Source organism: Lactuca serriola, chromosome 3 (assembly GCF_051521515.1).
Source record: "Lactuca serriola cultivar US96UC23 chromosome 3, Lser_US96UC23_V15, whole genome shotgun sequence".
Classification (NCBI taxonomy): Eukaryota; Viridiplantae; Streptophyta; class Magnoliopsida; order Asterales; family Asteraceae; genus Lactuca; species Lactuca serriola.
In genome coordinates, this window is record NC_136410.1 from 112148059 (window position 1) to 112168430 (window position 20372).

Sequence of the window (20372 nt, forward strand, 5' to 3'; positions counted from 1 at the left end):
GTCATGGAGCATTAGGGTTAGCATGCGTGTAACCCTAGCTTAACAACACTATAAAAACATACCCCTAGAAGCCAAAATCGGTTATAACATACATTCTAAGAGGATGAAGTTGATTTTGTGCTAGTAACCTATTCTCTCAAGCCTCCTGTTGCATATTGGTGTTTGTGAACCATTAGAGACATCACACTTGGGGTGCTCAAGCTTTCAAAGGTCAAGAACTACAAGTCCTTCTAAAACGTAAGTCATCTAACTAGTTGTATCGTTCAATTGTTCAAATGTATGCTAGTTAGGAAAACACTTTGGAAAATTAAAAATATGCATGTATAATTAGAGAAAACATAGATCCAAAGCATTTAGGGTTGCATGTGCACCATATGAGTGTTATAGTGCTCAAAACCCTATTGACGAGTCTATACCTCTCAGGTGTTCCAGTAGAGTTAGTGCTCCACCTGTGCTATATGGTTTTCATATAATAGAGGAAGGTGATACATTTATCAGTGATAGCGCACTAGTAAATCTGGATGAACCTAACAACTACAAGGAAGCCATGGCAGGCCCCAAGTCTACAAAATGGAAAGAGGCTATGGACAACGAGATCCAGTCCATCTATGACAATCAAGTTTGGAACTTGGTTTACAATGCACCAGGTCGTAAAACAGTCGGGTGCAAATGGATCTTCAAGAAGAAGACCGACATGCATGGGAAAGTACATGCATATAAAGCGCGACTGGTTGCAAAGGGCTTTACTCAAACTCATGGAGTTGACTATGACGAGACCTTCTCACCCGTAGAGAAGATTAAATTTATAAGGGTTATGCTAGCCATAGTTGCATTTAATGACTATGAAATATGGCAAATGGATGTCAAAACCACTTTCCTTAATGGAAAGTTGGCTGAAGATGTTTACATGAGTCAGCCAGAGGGTTTTGTCAATGCAAAGTACCCTAATAGAGTGTGTAAGATTGAGAAATCCATTTATGGATTAAAAAAAGCATCTCGCGGATGGAATCTTTGTTTTTATGATAAAGTCAAAGAGTTAGGATTTTTGAGAAGCGAGGATGAGTCATGTGTATATGTCAAAGCTAGTGGGAGTATAGTGAGCTTTTTAGTATTGTATGCAGATGACATACTACACATAGGAAACGACATCCCAACCTTGCAAGAGGTTAAGTCCTGAATTAAGAAGTGTTTCGCTATGAAGGACCTCGGAGAAGCTGCTTACATCCTAGGGATAAGGATATTGAGAGACATGAGTAAAAGACTAATAGGACTTAGTCAAACTACCTACTTGGACAAGGTGTTGAAGCGTTTTAGCATGGAGGAGTCCAATGAAGGTGACTTACCTATCCAAAGCAATACCAAACTGAGTAAGACTCAGAGTTCGACTACAGAGGCTGAGATAGCAGAAATGAGTCGAATACCATATGCTTCCGCAGTTGGCTCGATCATGTATGCTATGACTTGTACTCGCCCTGATGTGGCATTTTCTTTGAGCATGGTCAGCAGATATCAAGGTAATCCTGGTAAAGCTCATTGGACTGTGGTTAAGAACATTCTCAAGTGCTTTTGGAGGACTAAGGACTAGGTCCTTACCCTCGGTAGGAGTGATGACTTGAGAGTGACATGGTATAGCGACGCCAACTTTCAAACCGACCGAGATAATTTCCGCTCTCAGTCGGGCTGGGTGTTTACCCTCAATGGAGGAGCAGTAACAAGGAAAAGTTCCAAGCAGGAGATGGTAGTTGATTCAACGTGCGGATCAGAGTCCATTGCAGCAAGTGAAGCATCGAAGGAGGCGATATGGTTGAAAAAATTCATCGGAGACGTTGGAGTCATTCCATCCATAACGGAGCCTATGGAGATTTTCTGCGATAGTGAAGGGGCGGTGGCCTTAACCAAGGAACCGAGAGATCATGGTAGATCCATAAATATCGACAGAAAGTACCACTTTAGAAGACATCAAGTAGAAGAAGGGAACCTCATGGTAAAGGGGATATCGTTAGAGGACAACCCAACAAATCCTCTTAGAAAGGGACTGGCTAGGGTTAAGCACTTGTAGCATGCAAGGGGCATTGGGCTAACGGACGATATTAGTTTTAGCGGTTAGATAAATAGAAACTTGTAATAGCTAAATTTTAATTGACATTTTATGATTAAATAAAAGGGTTTTTATTTATAAGTAAAGTTCTTGTCTTGTTCCAATTATTTACTATTGTTTCACTTTGCATGTTTTAACTTCCAAAATAATAAAATTATTATTTGAACCATCCATAGTCGATCATACGTTGGAAGTAAGTATGAAAGAAGATTTTCATGAGTTAGCTTGTAGATTCTCTAAGGTGTTAGACATAGCAAAAGTTTTCTACACTATTCATGAGTGCTCATGAAATAAAATTTGAGTATTAGATTCAACCCGCGCTCACCTGAATTACTTCATGGAATTTATCACGAGTAATTTTGAGACGATAATATCATATAATCTTCAAACCATGATATATGAATTGTTGTCTACGAGTTGGTTGTGCATTGATGGCATGAAAACGCATCAGTAACTTGATGTTATAAAAAATGTCGTTATGGATGATTTGATGAGTAGTTAGTACAAGCTTATAATGTCAACGTTTATCTGTTCCTTTTATCCTAAGAGGATTAAAAGCTAAATCTTGGGCCCCTCGATGATTCTGTTTTGACTATGTGCCAGACCCGGTCAGAACTAAATTGATGTGTTCAGTTATGTTCTATTTCAGACAAATCGAAAATCGGGAAACAAATTGCTGGACAATAAGTATGACTATGTTCCATGTGTTTGTCCGCATAGATATCTTGAGAACAGAGGAGTATATGATCGTTTATCTGAAGGACGCATCACTGACTAGGTCAAAGTTTGACAGCAGGTTTTGAAAGCTTATGATTGCTAAGTCAGATCCTGAAGTCACATTGGCAGTAATAGTTATTAGACTTATCCAAGTGGGATACTGTTGGATTTGGTGTCTAAGCGCATAACTATAACTGGGATGTACTTGACCCGATTGTTGCATGGTCCTTTTCGGTTGCCTTCAACAGTGAAATTTGATAGGATGGACTGTTGAGAATAAGGTTATTTATGATTTATTAATATATTATAAGTATAATATATTAATATCGAATCATATTATTTACTTAGTATTGATCAAGAATTAATTTGGAATTAATTTTGTGGTCAAAAGAGACTAATTAAATATATGGAGATTGATTATGTAAATCAATGATCCATGATTATGTAGTTGGACTAAACCATTGAGATAATCCATGGATAGTCCATGGAGGTTAAACCCATGGAGCATAAGAATGTGAAAGGTCATGGAGCATTAGGGTTTGCATGGATGTAACCCTAGCTTAACAACACTATCAAAGCACACCCTTAGAAGCCAAAATCGGTTACAACATATATTCTAAGAGGGTGAAGTTGATTTTGTGCTAGTAACCTATTCTCTCAAGCCTCCTCTTGCATATTGGTGTTAGTGAGCCATTAGAGGCATCACACTTGGGGTGCTCAAGCTTTCAAAGGTCAAGAACTGCAAGTCCTTCTAAAAGGTAAGTCATCTAACTAGTTGTATGATTTAATTGTTCAAATGTATTCTAGTTAGGACAATGATTTGTAAAATTGCAAATATACATGTATAATTAGAGAAAACATAGATCCAAAGCATTTAGGGTTTCTTGTGCACCATAGGAGTGTTATAGTGCTCAAAACCCAACAGTTGGGGGAGCTCGGTCAGCGAGTTATGGGTAGCATAAAGGTGGTGCTATAAACTACCGGGTTGATCCAATAAGTACGCGGGAGATTGCAGACAATGTAAATCCGACAAAAGAGTTATGCTGATAGGTGCCGATTAGATTTTGAGTTTTAGGCTTGAGATATGGTACTCCTGAATGTGTCACCTTGGAAAGGTGTCTTCTAGTTCAGGAAGCGGGGCATGCTAGGCCCCAAATATATTGGTCCTTTCATGGTTATTGCCTGGGTGGGCGGTGTTTCATACTATTTGGAGCTACCCGAAGAGCTCAGTCAGATTCACAACACTTTTCATGTTTCTCAGTTGCAAAAGTGTTTCTTTGATGACTTTGTAATGTTGTGATTGGAGGATATTCAGGTGTATGAGCACCTGAACTACATAGAGAGACCGATTGCGATAATCGATAGGAAGAAAAATACTCTATGGAATAAGGAGGTGGGTTTAGTGAAGGTGCCAAGGCAACACCAGAAAGGCTCATAGTGGACATGAGAGCCTGAGGTGGAGATGATGGAGCATTATCCTGAGTTATTTGCAGAGGCATATTTTGAGGACAAAGTTTGATTGAATTAGGGGAGAGTTGTAACATCCGTTTCTAGGTATTTTCATTTTTAGCTTAAAAATAACAAAATATTGCAAAATTGGCCCTTACACTGAGCGTACATGAAGTGTACATTAGGAATAAGTCATTAAGTGGAACACAGACTTTGTCGAGTACGCTGGGCGTACTCATGCAGATCTCAAACCCTAAACTTTAGGATTAAGCCCCTATTTAAGGACCTTAAGTCCCTTGAGGCCTTTCCATGTTCAGACTCCACCCTACCCAACTAGTGTTTTGAATCCCTAATCCTTGATTAGCTTGTGTGAGCCTCTTTTGTGTGTTCTTCGTGAATTATGAAGGAGTAGAAGTCTTTCTTTGAGGATTCTTGTGGGTAGAGCTTAATATTATAGGGCTTTCATCTCTTTTGCAAACTTTTTTAGGTATAAAGTTCCCACCTTTATGGTTCTATGGCTTAGATCTAGACTAGCTTAGATTTTTTCATGCTTTTGCTTCTTGTTGGTAAAAGCTACTCTAGAGCTAGTGGTGGTCATATCTTGTCATTTTTGAGGATTTAAATCATAAAATGGGGTCTTGATGGTTTTTTCACCCAAGCAAGGGTTTGAAGTCATTAACGCGTGATTTTGACCTAGGGCTTGATATTATGCTCCATTAAGCCATGCAAAAGGTTAAAGTTGATGACTTTATCTGTTAATACATTCCCTAGACTAAGATCTGCGATTTGGACATTTAGTATTTAGGTATTAAGAGCTTAAAAGTAGATTTTGGCATCAGAGGGTTTACGCAAGGGAGTAACCCCTGAGTACACATCACGTAGCGGGGATTGCCCCGTTTTCCTTTTCTGTGAGAACTTGGTACACAAGACCTAAGGAAAGAGTACGCATCACGTACTTCCAGAAGTGCTCTTGGGCCATTTTTAGGCCTTGGGCCATGTTTAGTTGGGTCTACTTTGGACCTTGATTATGGGTTATTACCCTAATTATTAACTAGCGTTGGTTTTCGCATGTTCAGTTTGAGGAGATTTTGTAGCAGTTGTGTGCGTGAGATTTCGGTTATCTTCAGATTGAGGTGAGTCTCCTCATAATATTTGTCACACCCCAAAACCAAGAACGGCAGAAACATTCTGAGGCGGAGGACGTCATGTAAAGTATCACGACAGTGCAAAGTAGTAAACAAGCAACAACATCATCCATTACATTAATAGTAAAATTTTAATACATGTGTGTTCTTTTATAGAATAAGACATGAAAATAAGTAATCAAAATAAAGGACGAGTCTTGACTGCTCCGTCTTCTCAAAACCTCGTCATCGTACCTGTCTACTGGTGACTTGAGAATACAAGTTATTTTGAAAGCGTAGATCAGCGTTTAAGCTGGTGAATTCATAAGTATTTTAGTGTCATTGATTTGTAAAACTGTAAAGAAAAGACTTGTAAATGTTTGATGAAAAAGTTTGTATAAGTATGAAAACCCTAGAAAATGTCATATTTCCTACTAGTATAAAAAGTAGTCTTCTACCAAGACCCGACTGTTTTGAAGGCTTGCTTCTTTTGTAAAATGAAGGTTTTTCCCATGTACAACTATTATTATCAAAATATAGTCTACCTCATCGTTTATGTGAACGTGTCACAAATTAAAGATAATGGGGAAAATTATATAGTCATTGAAATCGTATCCTTTTGCCTAGGATAAACACGACGCGGTAAATCACCGAACAGTACAACCGAGAACATCCGTCGATGAACAGGTCCCGCTGTAGCTAGCAGTCAGGTGTAGGATGGTCAGTTACGTATAGTATGTAGTAATTCTCCTTGTATATTATATAGTATTTCTCTCCGTATAGTATGTAGTGATTCTCCTTGTATAGTATATAGTATTTCCCTCCGTATAGTATGTAGTAATTCTCCTTGTATAGTATATAGTATTTCCCTCCGTATAGTATTTAGTAATTCTCTTTGTATAGTATGTTTCTATAGGCTCATGAATGAACTGAATCTTGTGTGATTCCTTGTACTAGGAATAGTAAATAGTATCTCTTAAACTATACCTATTATAGTTACTAGTAACATTTGTATATGACTGAATGAAAGTATGCCTTTGCTACTCAAAGGTACTGAACTGACTGATAGAACTTTTATGTCTACATATGTATACATAAGATATAACTAATATTTAGACGACATTTGGACAAATAACCGATACCCTAAGGCCACATCCAAACAAGGAAAAGGAATTAAAGCGAGTTAGCAGTCCTAATTCCTTTAAACATTACCTGCATAATCATACATATATAGGAATGCATTTGACAATATAAAAGTTTTACAAGACGTTTTGTAAAACATTTGAGGAACGATTTAAAAGCAGTTTGTTTGATATAAACAGTTTAAATTATAAGAAATCCTTTGTTTGAAACACAACTGTAACCGAATTTGAAATGGAAGATTTAGTACATAAAACAAGTTCGATATGTAAAAACGTTTGAGAAAGTATTTTGAAGTAGTTTGCTTTGTAAAGCAACTAGAAGTGTAGTAAATCCACAGTTGGATAGTCATTAATCACATGTGATTGATATAATAAATATAATGACTCAACTTGTATTCCTCCCCCTCCCCCCCCCCCCCCATAAAAGTATTTAAAAACATTTAAAAGGTTTATTAAGGGGTATGAACTCACCTGTAGTGAGTGGTTTGGATGAACGGATGGTATAGGATGCTAAGTGTCAAGTGAAGACTTGAACACACACACACGGATCCTATTAACATATAATGACACATATATGTATCCAATTAGTCATTTAACAACTAATTAACCAAGTTAAGACACCCTAGGACATGTAAAATACTTTGATTCAAGTGCTATAAGTACCAAAGGGTTGCATCTAAAGGTTGTATGGCCTCACATTGGAGTTTACTGCCAAAATGGTAACACCATGTGTGTTTACGGCCAATGGTCATTTCCCCCATGAGTTTACAGCCGTAAACTCATGGTTATTATTATCATTTTGTGTTTTAAGGTCTTATAAGTCAAGGTTAAGTATCCTATGATCAAGTCCAAGCGTTAGGAAGTAATAGTGGCACAATTGCACCACCTTTTAAAGTTTACGGCCCATGGTCAATTCCCCATGAGCTTACATCCATAAACTCATGTGTGCTTGATTCTTTTGTTTATTTAAGGTCCTATCCTCCTCAAGGAAGTGATCTAGACTTGTATCCAAGGCTTAGGAAGGGACTAGGGCTCATAATGTCCCTTTCATTAGAGTTTACAGCCCAAGGAGATTGCCCTGGCCATATACACTTATGATCTTGTGTTTCTTGATGTTTTCTAGTTGATTAACAAGTATATCAAGCCTATAACAAGCTAAGGTAAGAGTACTTACAATATAGAATCTTGTTTGGGTGTCTAAGGACCAAGAACACTAGTGTGTGTTCTTGGTGTTTTGAAGAACACTTGAAGATCTATGTAAAAGTGAAGATTTCATGGATGAAATGGTGTATAACAACTAGATGAAAGGTTATAACAAAAAATCAAGGGTAGAAACACTTACATTTTTTGGAATATTGGAAGAAAAGTGTTATGATACTTGAGAGAGAAGTTGATGTTCTTGAGCTTGAAAGTTGGAAATGAGGAAAATGAAGAATAAACTCATGTATATGCATGAGTTTACGACCATAAGGGAGTTTATGGCCCAAACTCCAAAAGTTTGGCCGTGAACTCCTTATTAAGGTGTTATATGTGTGTTTGCTACTCCAAGACCCTAGAAAACACTTCCTTTTATTCATTCGTTTGAAGAATTATTAATAAAACACCCAAAACGAACTTTAAACCGGCTAAAAATTAGCAGGAATGTGTTTGACTTTTATTTGAAGTGCTTGACTGTAGGGTTTGTACGAATGGAAATTTAGGGTTGTCACATCATCCCCCCGTTAGAGGGAATTTCGTCCCAAAATAAGCAAATAAAGTAGTTACAAATAGCTAAGCGAATAGATGAGGATATTTGAATTTCCTTTGATCCTCGCGCTCCCATGTGAATTCCGGTCCTCGCTTAGCGTTCCAACGAACCTTCACTATTGGGATGGGACTTTGTTTCTTTTGCTTGACCTCACGGTCCATGATCTCTATGGGTTCTTCCACGAAGTTGAGGCTCTCGTTGATCTCGATCTCGTCGAGTGGGATTACAAGAGTCTCGTCGGACAGACACTTTTTCAAATTTGAGACGTGGAATGTCGAATGTATGTTACTGAGCTCGCGGGGTAGGTTGAGTTTGCAAGGTACAGGGCCGAATCTATCAAGAATCTTGAAAGGCCCTATGTATCCTGGATTTAGCCTCCTATGATTTCTGAAGCGGATCAAGCCCTTCCAGGGTGGGACTTTCAAAGGAACGTGGTCTCCTCCTGGAATTCCAAAGGTTTCCTTATCTTGTCAGCGTAGCTTAGAAATTTGCGAATTTTTGTAGGCGTCTTTGGTGCTGACTAATTCTCAACGGTTTTGATTTTGGAAGGGTCCACATGAATTCCCACTTCACTAACAGTGTGCCTTAGGAATTCGACTCTTCGAATAAAAAACTCGCATTTAGAGAACTTTGTGTAAAGCTTCTCTGATCGTAATGTTTCCAAGGTCAGTCATAGGTGTTTTCTATACTCGTTCTTACTACGAGAATATATAAGTATGTCATTTATAAGGATAATGACGAACTGATCCAAGTAAGGACGACATACCCTGTTCATTAAGTCCATGAATACTACGGGCGCATTGGTCTTATCCGAGAGGTATCACTATGGGCTCGTAGTGTCCGCAACGAGTTCGGAAGGCCGTATTCGGGTCATCCTCCTCTAACACTCGTAACTGGTGATACTCGGATCTCAGATCCATCTTCGAAAGGTAATTCGTTCCTTGCGGTTGGTCAACAATTCATCTATTCGAAGCAGAGGGTAACGATTTCCAATGGTAATCTTGTCGAGGTCTCTATATTCGATGCACATACTAAACAATCCGTCTTTCTTCTTTGACAAACTAGACTGGAGTTCTCCAGGGTGAGAAGCTTGGCCTTACCAAGACATTTCTGAGCATTTCGTTAAGTTGACCAGACAATTCTTACATCTCTGTAGGTGCTAGACTATAGGGCGATTCGGTTACAGGGGTAGCCCCTGCAACTAATTTGATTCCGAAGTTGACCTTGACGTCATGGAGGTTATCCTGGGAGTTCTTTTGGAAAGATATCGGGAAGACCTAAAAGAAAGTACGATTACTCAGGAGTAAAGAATAGGATAGGTACTTCTGTTTTATCTGCATCTCTTGTCCCCGTCCAACGAGACAACATTTGATTGGATTCTAAGTTTATCCGCATGGCAGCATGATCACTCGTAGTTTTGGGTAGTTTCCTTCCTGAAGTTCATATTAGAAGTCATAGTTGGTTCATTAATCGCAGCTTCGCATATACGAGTTGTATATACTTAAGATTGAAAAGGCAGTCGAATAAATGATTCTTCTTTAAGCTCACATCCAAACAAGGAAAAGAAGTTAAAGCTGAATCAACAATTCTAAGCTTGTAGGACCTTGATTATGTACCACCCTTGAGTATACATTCCTCAGCGATAGATTAACCGTATGGGTCTTCGGATTGAACTTGACATACTGTACGAGTAGTACTCTGGGGAGGTTTCTTCGTGAATGTTATGAAACATAAGATATCCCACACATGAGTATCTCGGAGTTTTGGAATGACGGCTTCGCTAGAAAGGCGATTACGAGGAAAAAGAATTTTCACACGAGACTGGCATTGTGAGGATCGAATAGACTCAAGTCACATGATAATGTTGGACTGTTCGGAATAAAAGGCGTTAGAATAATTTAGAAAGGTTCTACAAAACATAATGGTGCAATCTTGACAGAGTTCAGTACTTTAGATTAACTACAAGACTACTGCTGCGAACCAGGTATACTATAAAAAGCAAGTATACGCAGCACGAGAGTCCCTTGACTGACGGGATCTCGCAAAAGATAAGACTATATTTGCACTAGTTTTTAACAGTTTAAAAGTATACTTAATTACTGCCGATTGTAAGTGTACCTATATTATAGTAGGGTCCTTTGATGCCTTTTGCTATTCTGAGGTCAAACTCCTCTTGTTCCACCGTCATTCTTCTCTGTTGGACAGTCCCTCTTGAAGTGTCCCATCACTCCACATAAATAACATATACGACTAATTTCGACATTGGTGGTTGAAGTAATGTGATGGATATGTGCTCTACAAAATTGGGTAGTGTGCCCGTTCTTGTTGCATTTTCGGCAATGTAACACTCGACAGGCGCCCTGGTGATGGAAACTACACCTTGTGCATTTGGGTAGATTTCCGGCATAATGCCTTGCAGGGGTAGGGACAATTGGGATACTAGTCGGAACGGTAGTAGGATTTACAGATGTTGTGGCTGCCAAGGCTGCCACTGGTTGCTGTCTCTTGGCCGATTTTTGGGATGATTTGCACTTCTTCTTGTCCCGGAATATTTGTTTCTTACTCTTTTGTTTCTGTGTTAAGGTGCCATCGTGGGTTGGTGTTTGTTGGTTTCCTTGGTTGTTACTTTTGTCTGAAATGTGGATGTTATTTCTACTTTCATTTGGGTTGTTAGAATGGAGTTGTGCCATGACAGGGGTCATAGCAACTGTTACGGCAGCTTGGAACGTAGCGGAATCTATATGAAGGATCGGGGTTTCGTCGTTTGGCTGACCATTTTTAGATGAGGACATGATTCTGTTATACGAAAGAAAAGAGTTCGTGAGTGATTAAGGTCGGTATTAGATGTATCTTACTCTTTTATGTAAGTGTAACTTTTTCGTTCCGTTTAAACTGGTTCTCGGTTGTTTGACCTACATCCCTATGATGTAATACTAGTAAAGAGTAGAAGTGAGTTCATAGAATGGTCACAAGACGATTGCTATTACGAACTAGGTCATCATTGGTTGGTGTATAACATGATCCGACTTTTGACAAGAATTGAAAGTGATCCTTGAGCTAAATTACCATAGCTCAATAATGTTGACGAAAGTGAGGTTTAGATATAGTTCCAATGATAGTAGGATGAATGTATTTAAACAAAGATTGACATAGAAATTAGCCGACTGTCAATATCATTGATATTTATGATGTAATAAGTTTGGGAAAATTGACCTTGTAGAAGGTCTTACATCATATCCGGAGTAGAAAAGTTTTGACAACATAAAGGCCTAACTAAAAGTACTTACGGTACTGGGGTAGATACATAGAAAAGTGCTACATAGGGCATAGACAGGAAAATGATTCCTTATAACAAGGAAAGAAAGTAAAGCATCTCCTACTGGTGACGGTCATCCCTCTGGTGAACCCTTAGTTCAGCCAGCTGGCGCTCCATATCAAATAGGTGTCTTTCATACACCCTCTGGTGTACTCGGAGCTCTATGACTTCGGCTTGAGTTTCAGCTAGTGCTTGCAGCAGTGCCTAATGGTCTCTCCTAGACCTCTCACGAGCATCTTCAAGATGGGTGGTACGGATGGTATGCATTCTTGTATTGGCATCAACCTCTATGATACGATGGAGAGCTGTCCTGACCTGGATTTCGTTTCGGGAAACCCTACAGACCAGGATTGGCAGAACCCTGTCTATTGAGCTTCCCTCGCTCAGGTTATAGAAGCTTCGGTCTCCGTCGAATGGCATGGGCTGATCTTACCCTTCGCTCCATGTCTCCAAGTATTCTACCCAAGGGGGCGTCAGGCTTTGAAAAACCGGACGAGGGTTAGGATTTGGGTTGGGATCCACCGGGGGTAGGTTCTCAACCTTGGGCTCGGAGTTAGCTCCATCCGAAAAGCCTTCAGAATGGTGATCGTCCAAAGGGATTGGATGATCATCTTCTGGCTCTTCTCCAAACCATCCAGCATTGCCTTCGTTCAGGAAATACGGGTCGTCGTTGGGATGGGGTCCAGCCATGTTATCTACGTGAGAAATGGGGACAAAGAAATACTTACTAGTCGTACTATCTAGATAATTATAAGATAATCTTCATAAGTTACTTCAATATTTGTAAAGTGCATACCAGTTATATGTAATCAAAATAAGATAGGCCTTCGAATAAGTGACCTTAACTCCAAATTCACAAGGAACAGGGGGTAAAGCAAAAATTCACAGATTCTAAGTCTATGTCATCCTAGTTACATATAACCTTAGTGTATCCACTTAGCAATTATTGACCTACTAATGAAGATCTTTAGATCTCAACTAAGTAATTATAGTAACACAAAAATACTCCTAATGTCTTCATTGTAGTAGTGTTGGTAAGTCTTTAGACTTATTGTCATATCACAACCATTCTTGGGCGTATGCTAATCACTCCTTGGACAAGCATAGTTGATTAGGCTATGTCACTCCCAGGACTGACCATACATCCCCGAGCTTACTTGTGATATTCAACAATCATAATACTTTTGTTTTTGTCATTTTGAAACTGATTTTAGTATGAATGCAGGCGTGTATACTTAGTTAAATATCTTATTATTTTAAAGTATAAACTCTTGGTCAGAGTATTTTAATCCCATTGTATTTATAGTATGTATATCTTTTATGGGTTGATATAATCAATTCGCTATAAACAAATGCTCTGATACCAACATGTCAAACCCCAAAACCAAGAACGGCGGAAACGTTCTAAGGCGGAGGACGTCATGTAAAGTATCACAACAGTGCAAAGTAGTAAACAAGCAACAACATCATCCATTGCATTAATAGTAAAATTTTAATACATGTGTGTTCTTTTATAGAATAATACATGAAAATAAGTAATCAAAATAAAAGACGAGTATTGACTGCTCCGTCTTCTCAAAACCTGGTCATCGTACCTGTCTACTGGTGACCTGAGAATACAAGTTATTTTGAAAGCGTAGATCAACATTTAAGCTGGTGAATTCATAAGTATTTTAGTGTCATTGATTTGTAAAATTGTAAAGAAAAGACTTGTAAATGGTTGATGAAAAAGTTTGTATAAGTATGAAAACCCTAGAAAATCTTATATTTCCTAGGTATAAAAAGTAGTCTTCTACCAAGACCCGACTGTTTTGAAGGTTTGCTTCTCTGTAAAATGAAGGTTTTTCCTATGTACAACTATTATTATCAAAATATAGTCTACCTCATCGTTTATGTGAATGAGTCACAAATTAAAGATAATGGGGAAAATTATATAGTCATCGATATCGTATCATTTTGCCTAGGATAAACACGACGCGGTAAATCACCGAACGGTACAACCGAGAACATCCGTCGATGAATAGGTCCCGCTGTAGCTAACAGCCAGGTGTAGGATGGTCAGTCCCGTATAGTATGTAGTAATTCTCCTTATATAGTATATAGTATTTCTCTCCATATAGTATGTAATAATTCTCATTGTATAGTATATAGTATTTCTCTCCGTATAATATGTAGTAATTCTCCTTGTATACTATATAGTATTTCCCTTCGTATAGTATGTAGTAATTCTCTTTGTATAGTATGTTTGTATAGACTCATGAATGAACTGACTCTTATGTGATTCCTTGTACTAGGAATAGTAAATAGTATCTCCTAAACTATACCTATTATAGTTACTAGTAACATATGTATATGACTGAATGAAAGTATGCCTTTTCTACTCGAAGGTACTGAACTGATTGATAGAAATTAATGTCTACATATGTATACATAATATATAACTAATATTTAGACGACATTCCAACAAATAATCGATACCCTAAGGCCGCATCCAAACAAGGAAAACGAATTAAAGCGAGTTAGCAGTCCTAAGTCCTTTAAGCATTACTTGCATAACTATACATAAATAGGCATGCATTTGAGAATATAAAAGTTTTAAAAGAAGTTTTGTAAAACATTTGAGGAACGATTTAAAAGCAGTTTGTTTGATATAAACAGTTTAAAGTATAAGAAATACTTTGTTTGAAACACAGTTGTAACCGAATTTGAAAGGAAAGATTTAGTACATAAAACAAGTTTGATATGTAAAAACGTTTGAGAAGGTATTTTGAAGTAGTTTGCTTTGTAAAGCAACTAGAAGTGTAGTAAATCCATAGTTGGATAGTCATTAATCCGATGTATGTATGGTATGTGGTATTTTGAAGAAATTACTAAGCTTTATGCTTACAGTTTATGTTTATCGTTTCAGGTACCTCTGGTTCGAAGGGGAAGGGTCTGGCATAATTGAACAACGTCCACCAATCTTCCACATTCTATGATTTTGATTTGTACTCTGATAACTATTTTCTACATTGTCACATTTTTATTGGCTTAAGAAATGAATGTTTGATGGTTTATGTTGACTTAAAAATAATTTTTTTTACTTAGTGTTTTTGGGACGTTTAACTATTGTGGTTACATAATATTTTATCGTTTTTGTATTTTATTGACGACGTGAAACAATCACACACTAAAGCTCAGAGGGTAAGCAAACCAACTTATTTCATAAGATGTATGAATGCTACCAAATGTTTTGTTTTGCTTCATATATAGAAAATTATTGACACAAATAGGATGAAGCTAATATGCAACAAGATGAACCTGTAAAATACTGTAAGAAAAACAAAGTGCAAAGGTAACTTCATATTTGAACTTTCTTTAAACTTGGGATATTCACATGTAAATTATATGTGATTCACATGTAAATCACATGTGATTCACAAGTAAATCAAATGTAATTCACATATGAATCAAATATAATTCACATGTAAATTACAATTGAATCACATATGCATTACATGGGATTCACATATGAATCACATGTAATTCACATATCAGATATGAATTACATGTGATTCACATGTAATAAATATATAAGTCACATATAAATCATAAGTGAATCACATATAAATCATATTTGATTCACATGTAAATCATATGTAATTCACATATGAATCACCTGTAAATTAAAAGTGAATCATATACAAATTACATCTATATGTATATATGCATTTTTGCATAAGTGTTCTTTGTTAAGTATTTTCTAAATTTTCTTGTGATATTCACATCTAAATCTTAAAAGATAAAATCATAATAATCACATGTGAATGTTATATGATATATTCATATGTATTTTTGTGAGTTCTTTTTTTTTTTTTTTGCATTAATCATTTTTTTATAATTTTCTTATAGATTTCGAAGAATTTGAGGAAACTATTAAAGATGTGAAAAGTGATAAATTGAAAATATCATGGAAATCTTGACACGAATACATGAAAACTCTTTGATATTTTGTAGCATTTTTGTTTTTTATTTTGTATCGAATAAAACATTTGTACTATTGTGTTTATACATTAGTAAATAAAAGTCAGTTTTTTTATGATCTACTTATTAATATTATAGTATAATAAATACGCATATATGAACTTCAAAAAATATGCATATATGTACATAAAACGTTGACTTTTTTGGTTAAAAAATTTGTACTTTGTTTTTTAATATTTAAATTCTTTAAATTTATTGATTTTAAAAAATTTAATACTAAAAAAATAGTTTTAAAAAAAACTATTTTTTCAATTTTTTTAATTCATATTTCCATTAACACAAAAAATTAAACATTAATTGAAATTGGTAATATGACGATGATGCCCTTAATTAGTTAATTTTGATCTAACGTTACACCTTTAGTTATGAGATTCTCAAGAAACTATGAGTTCTCAACGGATCTCTTTATATATATATATATATATATATATATATATATATATATATATATATATATATATATATATATATATATATATATATATATATAGGTTTTGGATCTTGTGATAAAAAAAACTTTGGTCATCATAAATTGTGAAAATAAATCAAATGCATGTTTGTTGACAAAGCAAAGACCTAAATCATTAGATAATACAAAAATAATATAATTTAAAAAAAATCACTCGAAAAATGGTTCAAAGATTATTTTTGTTGGGATTATTCAAAAAAACTGTAAAAAGAAGATTCATCACTTGCCGCAATAAAAAAAAATGAATCTTCAAAGTGTTTTTTTCGGCCTATTTTTTTTAAATTCGTGTTATTTTTATATCATATATTGATTCATTTACTTGTTTTACTTGTTTCGCCGAAAGAGATATGCAAATGTTTCATTTCTTATGTTTCTCATGGAAGTTTTGTTTCTAACCTATATATATATATATATATATATATATATATATATATATATATATATATATATATATATATATATATCAATTTACAACTCTATCCACCTATTTTTACCTTCAAACGCACACCATTTTTTCTATTTTTCTCTATAATTCATTCAATTTACGACATAAATTGATCCGAACAACCCCACAACAATATTCCGTCGAGGAAAATCTCGTTTTTCTAGTTTAACCGTCATAATTAGAAACATTTTCAGCTTTTGATTAGTGTATTCTAATTTATTGTGCCCAACTTAATGTTCCTATTCAATTTCTTTTACAATTTCAACATCAAAATGTTCAACAATACCATCCCTTGCATTTTTCAAGTATTACTCCCAACATTATCAACAACGTTATGACTTTTCACGATCAACGTTCACCAACTCAGCCCCATAAAGCCAAACCTAATCCTATATTGTGCCACAAAGCTAAACCCCATCCTACGACCCTCCAACTAAAACCCTCGACGAGTCGGATGATGAATTTGTACGGGATACTCAACCCCCTTACCCCAAGACATCTTAGAGGACCAACCTCTCCACAACACAAAGGAAAAGAACTGTCGAAAACTAAAACGAAGGCCCACCCTCAAGGGTAAACTCTGAGGTTAGAATTATTATTTACACAAGTGTGGGTTGGCATATCTGAGGATGCAAATGATAGAAATACACAATCAATTGACCATTTCTATGTATTACCAAAATATATCTCATTAAAATAAGGCAATATGACTATTGTAGTAAACACAAACTGAATATAAAGTTTCGAGATATCACGAAGATCGGTATGAAGATGAACAAGTTGTACAACAATCTAAAAACCCCAAAGAAAAAAATGGACAAAGTGATGAAGAAATTCTTTAAGAGGCATATCACTTTTTTCGCAAGGAAAACAAAGGAAAGCTATTCGAATAAAACGACTCTTGAAAAGTTTTATTTAGTAGTCTGTAATGGAAAGAATTCGAAAACAAACTAGATGAGGTGGAAGGAAGGAAAAAAAGAACAAAAAATATGTGAAGTGTTAGTCATATTAGATTTGAATCAAGATATTGAGCTTGAGTTGGAAGAACTTGTCCACCCAATCGTTAGGACAATGCACAAGGGAATGGGAATGAGTCTTCTTCAAATTCATCGGGATTCAACAATGAATCGGAGGAAATGAGAAAAATGCCAATGAACTTCGAACAATATAACTTGAATTTCTCTGAACGTTTGACATGTAAAAATGAAAACTTTACCAAAAAAACAAGTACAAAAAAAGACAATGCATAGAAGATACAAATTTTTTTAATGCAAAAGAATGGCTATTTTTTAGTAGACGACCTTCCGATGGTTTTGATGACGAAAGAGGAACTTATGAGATAATATTTCCATTAAATTTGATATCGTACTTTTTTTAGTTTCGTTTTCTCTAATTTGTTTTCTTTTATTTTTCAATTATATACTTTTCTATTTTCAAAGAATGAAATATTATGATTCTTATTAATTTTGTATTTACTAACAATTTTTTATTTAATTAAAATTACTTAGTAACAAAAACTTAAAACAATTTTGTTGTAAAAAATAAGCTGAAGTGAATCCTGAGAAAGAGTGATAGAAAAAAATAATATGGCACTAGATGGTACAAGAAAATATAAAATATGAAAAATACCACACCCTCCCACCTACATGTTCACTGATTTGTTTAACAAAGTTTATTTACCAAAATATTATCTTAAATAATGTGTAACTTTCATTGCACTATGTCCAAGTAAGTGTATAGTAGCATTAATTTGGCCCTACATATTTTCACATGATACATCATATCATGTCATACTGTTGTGACAATTGTCATCTTATTGAATTGCAAATTTGACTCGTCTTGAGAAGTTAAATGCTCTTTAAACTTTTGTGAAAACACAATTGCACATGTAACTATGTTATTGGTTTATTGTTGGGTCGGTCTGTTTGAAGAATAAATTAGAACATTATTGAGAAATTTTTTAGTCATTAAAGTCAAAAAAGCTATTGTAATTTTCTTTTATATATATTAAGTTCTGTTTTTAGGGTTGTTTAACTATTGTAATAATATTTTATTTATTTTCATAGATAAAATTTATGAAATATTTTACTACAATGAAAATACTTTAAGATTTTTGGGTTTTTAAGTTAGCATGTGCCATAATATTCTTTGTAAGGCTAGGGGAGTTGTGTTCGATTAACGGAGCTCCATCTTAGCCTACCAAATATAGAGAAAAGTTTTGCGATGATTATAGAGTGGGGAAAAAGAAATAGAGAAGAGAGGAAAAGAAAGAGAGAGTGTATGGGGGAGAAGAGATGCTTTCTCTCTCATTTTCAAACAATTGAGTTAAACTATCGAGTTCGACATACCAAGTTGAAGGTGTAGTGTTTACAAGTTACGGAGTCTCTGCATACCCTAATAAAAAAAAGGATGTCGTAATGCTCTTACCTAACATGATTTCTGTCATCTCCCATTTTTCCTCTTTTAGCAAAGCAGCCTTGCCTGGCTCCACTTGATTACAAGGTGGTACTATCTATTTTAGGCAGGTTCTTTTCCCATGTTCGAAATTCCAAAACCCAAAATAACATTCTTTCGTGACTTGTACATTATGTATTAACATATGTACGTTGTTCTTTTGGATTTCAAGAGAAAAAAGAGGAAATATATGATTATGTGAGGTGACATTAATATGTCATTTTGGGTAAGGATTAGGTATCGATTAAAGTGTTTAATTTGATATTGTTGTTTATGATGAGTAGAAAGAGAAACGCGGTTTTTCTAATCATGGAGTTATGTATTAAAAATATAAAAGCGTTTGGAATTAATTTAATTGGAGAAAAGTAGGGAAACTTGCGGTGAATGCATGAAAAGTCGTGGAGAGTGTGATTAGTTAAATAATAAAAGTAGGTTAGAATATCTGAATATGTGTGTTTTTAGGGTATGGGGATGTGGCTTTCTTTCAACCATATGTTCTCTAGCTCCTTTTCTTGCTTTCTTTATTAAGAAAATGGCATGGCCCAACATCTAAATGTCATGTCCTTTTCATATCTTTGATATTTGAAAGGCAAATGGAAAATCAATGTCTAAAAAATCAAATCAGATTAGCCCGGTTTGATTGGTAGACCGGAATTTAGTAAAGACAACTTAGTTTTAAAAAAGCGACGACTAAAGTGTTGCTATGTATTTGTGTATGGTGCATGGAAAAACCACACTTCTCCCGCTCCAACGGTGAAGGCATGTAATTAGAATATTATAATTATGTTAGGGTGATTATTGTAATTATTTGTAGTTTTAGATAGACGCCCTTTCCCTAATTATGATAATCATCCTTGTATGTATTCCGCGAACTTATTGGCAAACCTATTAATGACAAATCTTTGAAATCTTGGGGAAACTTTACAGACCCAAATAAATGACATTAAATAAGCTCGTTGATTGATTTTTGTAAGCAAGTGTCCAAGTTTTGTTTGTTGGAGAAGGCAAATAAAACTTAAAAGACCACAAGATTAGCAAGTAACTAGTCGGGCCAAGAAACAACTTTACAATTACATATTAGACACAATTACATATTAGACCAACGGTATGGATGGGAAACTCCCCTCATTTTTTGTGGGCCACAAGACCATTCCATTCATTTTTTTCCTTCACCTAAACCCAAAGAATGGGTTGGACACTTCCCTCACTATTTTTTATTTTTTTTAAATATATTTCGTATAAATATTATACTCATTTAGTAAGGAATTAAAAACCATAAGTTTGATATATATATTTTTATAATTTTTAGTAGGTATATAATTTAATAAGTATTAAAAAAGATAAAAAAAAATTGGCCAATAGAAATAGGAGAGAGAGTGATGGAATGA